This window comes from Phaseolus vulgaris, chromosome 3 (genome assembly GCF_051622355.1).
Source record: "Phaseolus vulgaris cultivar YP4 chromosome 3, ASM5162235v1, whole genome shotgun sequence".
Taxonomy (NCBI): domain Eukaryota; kingdom Viridiplantae; phylum Streptophyta; class Magnoliopsida; order Fabales; family Fabaceae; genus Phaseolus; species Phaseolus vulgaris.
Window position 1 is genome coordinate 22,144,365 of NC_143500.1, and position 11,220 is coordinate 22,155,584.

At 36.6% G+C, this 11,220-nt stretch overlaps 1 long non-coding RNA gene across 4 annotated transcripts; it reads left to right on the forward strand.

The window, feature by feature from the left end:
* Positions 1-5,872: 5,872 nt before the first annotated feature.
* LOC137806850 (uncharacterized) lies at positions 5,873-10,038 on the forward strand. Of its 4 annotated transcripts, XR_011080435.2 has the most exons (7): positions 5,876-6,213; positions 6,330-6,387; positions 7,756-7,902; positions 8,352-8,418; positions 8,533-8,821; positions 9,670-9,740; positions 9,828-10,038. It is a non-coding gene; the product is annotated as an uncharacterized LOC137806850 (long non-coding RNA). The 4 variants fall into 4 exon arrangements; XR_011080434.2 differs by lacking the exons at positions 9,670-9,740; positions 9,828-10,038 and having other exon boundaries at positions 5,873-6,213; positions 8,533-8,994; XR_016519267.1 differs by lacking the exons at positions 9,670-9,740; positions 9,828-10,038 and having other exon boundaries at positions 5,875-6,213; positions 8,284-8,418; positions 8,533-8,994.
* Positions 10,039-11,220: the final 1,182 nt, after the last annotated feature.

An 11,220-nucleotide genomic window follows, 5' to 3' on the forward strand; every position in this document is an offset into this window, starting at 1 on the left:
CTCTGTTAAAAAAATTAGGTAACAAACATTAGTTAATCTGCATCGAATTAAAATCTTATAAAAATAATACATAAAAATATAAATCTAAAATGCTTATTTACAGGTTGCATGGGGGTTGAAAGTTCATATGTAAATTCCTTCACTGTGGTCTTTACTGGTTGCATGTACATCATCAACTACATCGTCATCTTTATTAATTATCTTTGGTGTGAATGAACAGGGGTCACCATTTTCAATATCATCTATGGTCTCCCCTTGTTTTTTGTCGGGTAAAACGACATACCAATGTTCTGACGTAGGATCTTTCACATAGAAAACTTGAGATGCTTGTTGAACCATTATAAATGGCTCATCTCGATACCCTATCTTTCGAAAGTCCACTAGTGTGAATCCTGAATCATCAATTTTAACCCCACTTTTATTGTCAACCCATTTACACTTGAAAACTGGAACGGAAAACTTAGTGTAGTCAATCTCCCATATCTCTTCTATAAACCCATAGTATGCCATTGATCCAAGTACTGGATTTGTATCTTTCGAAGTCGAAAACTGCATTGACTCGGCTTCAAGAGTAACACCAGAATTTTGAACTGTACTCTTTTCATCCATGGACTTCGTGTAAAATATACAATTATTCACTTCGTACGCTGTACATGAGATGACATCAAACTTCAATCCAGCAGCCAACCAGGTCAAGGTCTCTGATGCCGTTGAATCCTTGAACACCTCGTCTTTAAACCAAGGCATGAAAGTTCTATTATGTTCCATCAAGACCTATTTCTCTGCTTGTCTTGGGTTATTTGCCTTCACAATGGCTTTATGAGCTTCTATGTAAGGTACAACTTCATCTGTGTTATTCAATATGTACACATGTGCTTGCAAGACTTCTGATCGAGATTTGCTTACAATATTCACACCACGTAAACATTTACTTGTAGAACGCCTGTGGTGCCATGAATTAGCTGGAACACCTATTGGATTTGCTTTTGTCATGTACTCTGAACAAAATTCAATACTTTCTTCAGCTATGTACCTTTCAATCATTGAAGCCTCTGGACGATAATGATTTTTCACATAACCTTTCAAAATTTTCATATACCGCTCAACAGGATACATCCATCTTAAGTACACTGGTCCACACAATCTAACCTCTCTTACCAGATGCACAACTAGATGAACCATGATGTCAAAAAAAGACGGAGGAAAAAACATCTCCAATTCACACAAGATAACAACAATTTCATTTTGAAGTTCATCTAGTTTTGAGGGATCAATGACTTTACAACAGATGGAAGAGAAGAATGAGCACAAACAGGTTATGGTATGTCTAACATTTTTTGGTAAGATCCCACGGATAGCTACCGGCAACAACTGTTGCATCAAGATGTGACAATCATGAGACTTCAACCCAATTAACTTCAAATCTTGCATTGACACTAGGCTCTTCACATTTGAGGAATGTCCTTGTGGCACTTTCACACCTTTTAGACATTGACAAAAACTATTTTTTTCATCTTTTGACATTGTGTAACAGGCTGGGGGCAAATATGTACGCTTACCCATTTCTATGGGTGCCTACTCGTCGCGTATGTTCATCTCAATCAAATCTAAACGAGCATTTAGACCATCCTTCGTCTTCCCGTTAATGTTAAGAAGTGTACCAATTAAGCTATCACACACATTCTTCTCAACATGCATTACATCTATACAATGTCTGACTTCTAACCTCGACCAGTACAGAAGATCAAAGAAGATTGATTTCTTCTTCCAAATATTTGTCACATATGACTTTTTTTTTTACTTACCGAAGGTGTGGTCTATGTTATTTACCTTTTCCTAAACCTCAACACCGGTTAATGGAGTTGGTGGACCACTACCCTCTTGGTGTCCATTAAAGGCTTTTTTCAACCTCCGGTAAGGATGATAACTTCTAAGAAACCTCCGATGCCGAAGATATATTGTTTTCCTTCCATGTTTCAATTGTTGAGAAGCAGTGTCTTCTTCGCATATTGGACACGCTTTGTGACCCTTAACACTATAACCTGATAAGTTACCATATGCCGGAAAGTCATTGATGGTGCAAAATAACATGGCATGAAGCTTGAAAGTTTCATTAGCAAATCCGTCAAATACTTCAACACCCTGGTCCCACATTAACTTCAAATCTTCAATTAGGGGACTTAGATAAACATCAATATCATTCCCTGGCTGTTTCGGACCGGATATCATCGTAGACAACATCATGTATTTTCGCTTCATGCACAAACCAGGAGGTAAGTTGTAAATAACTAGTAATACAGGCCATGAACTGTGATTTGTACTCATATTACCAAACGGATTCATTCCGTCTGTAGCTAAACCAAGTCGGATATTTCTTGATTCTTTACCAAACTCTGGAAAGTCATCATTAAATTTCTTCCATTGAATAGAATCAGCTGGATGTCGGTACATGCCATCGCATTTCCTCTCATCTGCATGCCATCTAAGATTCTTAGCATCGTCTGGGTTTGCAAACAAACGCTTCATCCTTGGAATGATGGGAAGATACCACATAACCTTCATTGGGGGTCCATGCTTTTCCATTTCATCAATAGAATCATCATCTTTTTGTTTCAACTTATAACGTGATAACCCACACCTCGGACAACTTTTCAACAATTCAAAATCTTTCTGGTATAATATACAATCATTAGGACATGCATGTATCTTTTTGTACTCCATACCCATTGGACAAAGAATCTTTTTGGCCTCGTAATTACGATTAGGTAGACTATTTCCCTCTGGAAGCATATCCTTCAACAGGTGGAGCAATTCCGTGAAGCTTTTATCAGTCCATCCGTTTATTGCCTTCAAATTCATCAATCTTAACACCGCCGACAACCGTGTGAAGTTAGTTGATCCAGGATACAAAGGAGTCTCTGCAGCTTTTGCAAAACACTCAGCTCCCACATCACGAATCATGTCCTCCAATCGATCATCATCTCCATCATCGTGTACTGCTTCATCCATGGTAGAACCCACATATTCTTCAGTTACGGAAACACGTGGTAAATTTAATAATTCACCATGCCATGTCCAAGTTGTATAAGATCGAAGAAACCCATCACATAGCAAGTGTTCCCTCATGATATTCACATCCAGTATCCTTCCATTCAAACAGTTAACGCACGGACACCTGATCTTTGCTCCATCATGACCACTAATAATCGCGTTACGCTGCGCAAATTGTATAAATTCCTCTACTCCCCTTTCGTACTCATCACTTATACGAATAGCATTAATCCAACCTTGATCCATTATATATTCTAGAATAGTTAGGATTTTCTAATAATTAGTATTCTATCTCACACATTTGCCGAGGGTCGAACACCCCCAGACTCAATCCAAACACGATAATTCTATTCTAAAAGTAACAATAACTAACATAACATAAAACTTTTATTAAAATGTAATTAACAACTAACTAAATATATAATATAAATTTAAGAAAATACAAATTATATAATATAAATTTATATATAATAATATATAAATTAGTTGTTTCCGTAACTAATTTATTAAATTATATATAAATTATAATAAACAAAAATTCAAAATACACACAAATATATAAATTATAATACAGAAAAATATAAATTCAAAATATTAAATAAAAATTCAAAAAAAATTAAATACAACACCAACCTTTCCGTGAACAAGCTTGCTGGTGATCGGAGTGGCAGAGACACAAGACAAAGGTGAAGGCGGTGGCGGAAGCAGTGGCGGTGGCGGAGCAGGAGAACACCAGCGAAGACCAATGGAACAGTAACCTAAATGCAAATGCACAAACGAAGTTAGGAAACGAAAATGCCAAAGCCAACGAAGTCAGGAACGAAAACGAATGAATGAATAATGAACGAACGAAACTTACAAAATGCAGAGAGGAGAAGAAACTGAAACTGAGCGCAAGAACATGGAAACGGAGAGCGGAGAAGAAAGTGAAAGTCTGAAACTAGTGGCGCGCTTCAAATATTTAGGGTAAAATTGATTTACAAATGCGGTTCTAGAGTAAAACCGCATTTGTAAATCAATGCCAATGATTTACAAATGCGGTCATATTAAACACCGCATTTGTAAATCAGTGCACATTGATTTACAAATGCGATCTTTAATATGACCGCATTTGTAAATCATTGCACATTGATTTACAAATGTGTTTTTTCATATGACCGCATTTGTAAATCATTTGCATTGATTTACAAATGCGGTTTCACTCTAGAACCGCATTTGTAAATCAATTTAATTTCAAAAATGCCACCGCGTTTTTTACAAATGTGTTTAATCGCAAACCCGCACTTAATAAGGAGTAATCTTTTAATCTTTTTGCACTAGTGAAAAGGTTCGTAACAGACCTCATCCTCGCCTCTTAGGGCAAGGGAGGATTTAACTGGCGAATCATACTGTTCAACCTTGGCATACTCACTCAAAGGGGGAGGTGTTCTCTACGAACCATCCTGTCCCATTCTTGAGACTTCTAACCCAAGTAAAAGGTTCGTAACTGACCTCATCCTCTCCTCTTAGGGCAAGGTAGGATTTAACTGGCGAACCATACTGTTCAACCTTGGCGCTTTCACTCAAGGGGGAGGTGTTCTCTACGAACCATCCTATCCCATTCTTGAGAATTCTAACCCAAGTAAAAGGTTCGTAACTGGACTGTACAAAATGCTTGAAGATATATTCTTTTAACTGAATAACTAGAATTTTATTGGGTGACCTCGTTAAGAAACCCTTATAAGAGAAAAAGAGTGTCCCCTAAAACTGTGTACAATGCAATTGTTTAACTAAAATAAAATTTAAGGTTAGCCACTTTCCATGTAAGAGGGATCGCTCCACCTTCTAATGTCTCGAGCCTGTATGCTCCATTCCCAAGGGCCTCTGTCACTCTGAAGGGACCAGTCCACTTGGGAGAGAACTTGTTCTCTAACTGGTATGGGTGGGCCTTCCGCATCACCAGGTCGGCGACCTAGAACTGCCAAGGTCTCAACTTGGAGTTGTACTTGTACTCCACCCTTCTCTTCAAAGCTTCAGCCTTGATTCTTGCTTCCTCCCTTACTTCATCCAGTAGGTCCAAGTTCACCTTTCTTTCTTCATTGGACTCTTCAGCCATGAAGTTCTGAAAACGTGGTGAGTTCTCTTGGATCTGTACAGGAATCATTGCGTCTGAACCATACACCAAGCTAAAGGGTGTTTCTTTGGTGGTGGATTGGGGAATAGTGTGGTAAGCCCACACAATTCTAGGAACTTCCTCTGCACAGGTCCCTTTGGCCCTTTCCAGCCTTCTCTTCAGACCTCTGAGCAGAACTCGGTTGGCAGACTTGACTTGCCCGTTTGTATGGAGGTGTTCGACTGATGCGAACACCTGCTTTATTCTCAGCTTCATACATAGCTTGCCCAACTGTTGGCTTGCAAACTGGGTGTCATTGTCAGACACCAACCGTTTTGGGACTCCAAAGCTAATGGCATTTCATGAAGTTCTTCTTGAATCAATGTAGAGTAATGGGGCGGAAGCAATGAAAGAGAGTGAGCAAGATCCTCCCACTACAAAAAAAAGTGTAAAAAGTGGCGATTTTAATATGGCGGTTATTAATAATCGCCATAAACTTCAGTATAATACGTCATTTCATTAACCGTCATAATTATATTTCAAATTATGTCATTTTTAACTGTCATAATTTTCTTTCAGAATTGAAAACTTGCTTTATTCCTTTATTTTTATATTCACAATAAAAATCCTTCAGTTTTTCACTTGAAAAATGATTTTTTTTTAAAACTTAAGAAAATAAATTTTTTTGAATTTTATTTTGAAAACCAGATTGAACCCTAACTCTAACGCTTTCACTCTCGTCCTTCTCTCTGCCTCACACTCACACTCACACTCAGTCTAACTCTAACGCTTTCGCTCTCTGCCTCACACAAACCCTAGCAATGTCTGCCTCACACAAACCCTAGCAATGTCTTCCTCACACGAACCCTAGTGCTCGCTGCTTCCACACGAACCTAGCGCTCTCTGCCTCACACGAACCCTAGCGTTTGCTGCTTCCACACGAACCCTAGCGATGTCTGCCTCACACGAACCCTAGCACTCTCTGCCTCCATACGAACCCTAACGCTCTCTGCCTCACAAAACCCTACTCTCTCTGCCTCTCTCTGCCTCTACACGGAACCGATTTGAAGGTAATTAAATGCTCGCACGTTCTCTTATCAATGCCGACCATCGGTTTGTTTGATGTTTAGGATTTGTCATGTGATTCTATTTGTTTATTTCATTATGTGTTTCATCTTTTTACTAGGTAGCTAAAGAGCAATTGAAGCAAGTTATCACAGAGGCGGCAGGGGAGAAATAGCAAGGTATAATTTCTCAAAATGACTAATTATGATAATGATATGCCTTGTTCTGTTCTGAGTCATGATTTGGCATCTAAGCATCTTCGGAAACATACCTAGACAATGTGGATTTTAAAATTTGAAAGTTACTTTAACCCTAGAGCTTTGTTTACCTCACAAGACGTTGAATTTAAAATTTGAAAGTTCCTCACAAGGCAGGGCTGTAATGATGTGCTTTCAAATGAGTTGTACTGCATGAAATATTGCAAGGCCAAAGGGGTAAAAGCAACATGTGACTGGGTTTTTTTTTTATGCTTTGTCACTGTATTCATAAGCAGACACTATTGTTGACTGGAAGGTTGGATAGAAGAAAAAACTAAGTCTCAAATTGCAGGAGTTAGTGTTCAATTAGCGGCAAAATAGAGAATAATGGGAAAAGGCAGGAAGAGAAAGAAAAATTATTTTTTGGGTTTCAACTATAGGATGGTGACAGCTAAGTGACTAACAATGGTCTTTCTTTGGTAACATGCTACAAGTTGTAAATTGATGGAAAATAAGAAGAACAGAAATAATACATACAGATAATACTTTCATATACAAAGAAAGTATTTGTTATAATAGTATAATAAAAAAATAGGATACACTAGGTTTGTGGTGGTGAATAAAGCTTAATTGACTCTCGGGATTTGGCTTGTGTTCATTGTTGTTAAAGCATGAATTGTGTCTTGTACGGATATAGATATAGCTAATGCCATTCACATACTAAAAAATTAGTAAGTAACTAGTACTAGCAAAATCTAATAACATTACTAAAAGACTCATAAAACTGTAAGAATAATAATTATATTTTAAAATGAAGTTATTTTTTAATTTTGTTGGGGTTTCTTTTTTCATTACTTTTTGTCTTCACTTGGGAATAAAGTGACTGGGGTGCTTATTGCACCTGGATAGGGCACTTGGAAGTAGTAAGTGCCTACCTATTTGGAAGTAGTAAGTGCCTTCAAACCCCTCACCTATTTGTTGCACTGATCACCATTTTGATTAATGATTGCCTTGATTTGAATTGATCTGCTAGTACATGCTTGCAGCAATTGATTATTAAAACACTGTCTAAATATTTTAGAGACTAGTTTGCTAGTGATATCTTTTTAAGTTCAGCATCTTTTCCCTCTACAGGTTTTCTTTCATTGGCTAGAATTTTTTTTCTGTTGGTTTTGTTTTTGGTTTTTTAGTTTCAATCCCTTGGATTATAAATTATTGATGTCTGTATAGCTAGGTAAAGCATGAAATAAACAACCCTTCAACTCTCATAATTGCTTAGCTGCTCCTTTTCTCTTTACTTTATTGATCATATTATCTGTTCCATCCCCTGTGCACTGGTTCCTTTTGCAGATAACTGGTGAAACAGTGGGAGAAGTAAAGGCTATAGCTAATATTAAGTTGGTTGCTGAGATTTGGAGCCATGATTTTGGGAGAATACAATGCATCAAAGGAAGGCAGAGATGGCCAAGCATTCAGATGCCTTTATCGCCTTACCAGGTTAGCATGAACTAATATTGTAAGTTTTTTTAAGGCAAAGATATTTTAAATTCCTTTTTTAGATAAAAACATGACCAATTGTTCAACCTCTACAAGTGCTTCTGAATCACTATCCATTCTCCTCTATTACTGTCGTTTCTTTTATTCTTGTTATTATGTTAATAACTTAGTATAAACATACCTTAATTTCTTTGAAAGATGGATTTATTAAGAGAAAATGTATTGCTAAGTTTTATGAATTGGGATGGTCCTTTATTGAATTTTAAAATAGAAGTTGCTTGATTTACCTGCTCATAATTGAGCTGGTTATTGTAATAACAACAATGGACTTGAGTTGGTAATTTTATCATATATTATATGAGTTACTTCATTATAAAATAGGTGTTATTGGGTATCTCTCTTGCGTGAAGAGTAATTGACAATTTAAGTTTCTGACAAGTTATTGCCAGCTGGTGACCAGAAGATGCTCATAGGCCAAATATTGAGGATGCTCCTGATTTCTACCCTACTAAAGAGGTCTTGTGCAGTTCCTATGGCACATTTGAATTCACTTCTGTCCATACCACTGTTCTGCTTAGTTCAGTTGCCTTTATCAGAAAATCACACCTCTAACTTCTCATTTTTATCCAGGAGTTTCAAGATACTTTGAAATATATATCAAGAATTCGGTCCAGGGCTGAGCCATATGGAATTTTCCGCATCATTCCACCATCTTCTTGGAATTTGCTTTATGGAGCTGATCTGGAAACTGGAAGCATATTGCTATAGAGTTGTACCAAGACTTCTATATCACATGATAATTTGTTGTTTGGGGCTGCAAGAGAAGAAGTACGAGCTCAATGGGAGCTTAATTTGCTGAAAAAGAATACTTTGGATAATTTGCTCAATAACCTTGGTGCAAACTCCTAGCTTGAGAAGTGTAAGTTTGCAACATATCATTAGTTGTATCCCATTCTTCCTCCGCCAGTACCCTCATCTAATCACATGCTCTTCTCTTTCTTATTTCAGTATTTCCCACCTCTATAATGTAAACTAAGTTTATCATTTATCTTCATGCCCTCATTTTATGGTGTTTATCCATTCTATTTTTCATACATGTATGTATCTATGTACTTGTTAGATTTAGTTTATCAGTGAACTCGTAAACTAATCGTTATAGAGTTGTTTAAGTATGATTATAGAATTATTGAATCGGAGTTGTAAGTATATATATGTCACTGTATTAAATATTTAAAAAGAGAATTTCATAGGATTAAGACTGATAATAGAACAACAATATATAAATATCCTAATAATGTAAATAACAGAGCAGCAATTTTATAGATGATTAATGACGTGCTGGAATGTTAAGATTGGGTATTACTGAAGAAGATCTTTTAGTTGTTCTATAAGCATTGCGACATCCCTAGTCCCTTTTAATTCATTTTATTTATTGCTAAAATAAAAGAGCAGCATATATCAGTTAAGTTTATATCATAATCAATTGAGTATAAGTAGGTTTAGAGTGAAAAACAATGAAACTCTTTTGTACTGTTAATTTGATCGGAGAAGAGCAAAAGTTGAAATCAGAGAAATGAATGAGTTTGAGATGGTTTTCATTTTGTAATTCTCATCTGCACATGGACATTTTTCATAGAATTGGACTATTTGACGCAGGATTTTGTATACTTCGATTAGATCCTTACAATATTTAACAGGATCTGAATTTCTCAACGTATTTATGCTATAAGTTAATGGGAATCATCAGATAAATGGTCAATGTTTCAGACTCAGGAGGCATCAAATGGATTTTTCTCATAACAATGACAGCAAATTTGGTTTATGCATCCACCAATGAGGTATTAATATATTTAAATATTTATTGATGTTTTTTATTTTATAATTGTAAACATACAAATTCATTAACTTAAACTTATTTATTTCAGACATCACATTATGGAAGTGGTGCTCCATCACCTAATCAAGTAATGGGATCAAGTGTTGGAAGCAAAATTGATTAGGGATGTGTGTTTTAATTTTAAACTTGATTAGGGATGTATGAACTTTTGAACAATTATGTGTTGTAACTTTAAATTTGATTACGAATGTATGAACTTTTTATGCGTTTTAATTTTCAATTACATATAAACTTTTGAACATTATTATGTGTCCTTTAATTTTCATGGATGATTATAACTTTATACATTATTTTATTTTATTATGAAAAAGTGGTAGTTAAATTTTATAATTGTATAAAACAAATCATAAAAAACTGCTGGTTAAATTTTATTTATTCATAATTAAAATTACGTCAGTTAAAAACGCCATTACTTACATATAATATGGCGCCAGAATCTTCTTTAATGAATGTAAATTGCGACGGTTATAACTGACACTACTTACATTTAAAAACCGCCACTATTTACACTATGTTTAAAGTGACGGGTGTTGCGGCGGGTAGTGTAAAACCGCCACATTAAACTTTGTGGTGGCCAGTTCTATGGCGGTTTGGGAAACCGCCACAAGTGTATATTGTGGCGGTTATAAATGCCAGTTTATACGAAAATAACCGCCACAATATACATTTTATTTTGTAGTGTCCTAAGAGTGGTGTTGATCTTGTAGGTGCATGATAAGTGTGGGTATTGGGTGGTTCGGCCAGCCCAAGGGAAAAGATGAAGGAATTGAAGTTTAGAGCCTAGGATTCTAGGGAGAAGCAAAGTTGAGCACAAATGGGCAGCATAACTTTACTCACAATAAACTTGCCAATACAAAGAGATGGCCACCCTATTTATAAGCTAGATGGCCGTGATTCTTAAGCTAATACATAATGAAATGTAATCCAAATGAAATGCAAAGCTTAGGCCATGTGCTATGACCGGTCACACCTAGCAAGGTTCTAGAATGTTTCCTTCAAATGTGCTTTCTACACTACCCTATCTACTAAGTACCCCTATTGGGCCTTAATGCAACATATACAAGGCTTTCTCTCTTCCATCCGTGGCTTCATCCACTTGTTCTTGTACATGCTTAGCCATTGACCTTGTGAGAGGACCTAGACGGTCCATGGGTGGCCTCCCTTCTTCACGTCCTAGACGCTCATTCCTTGGAGATAGACGCTCTCCTTGGTCTAGACGCTCTTCATGGTTTGGGCTTTGGCTTCCATGGCTAGATGTGCTTGGCCCTCCTCCATCATCCCCTCCCCCTTGGAAAGGATTTGTCCTCAAATCCAGCTCGTCATCGTCATTGGTACCTACAAATGGAGAAAGATCAATTACATTAAAAGTGTCATGTACTCCATATTCAAGAGGTAGGTCCAATTTATATGCATTGTTGTTG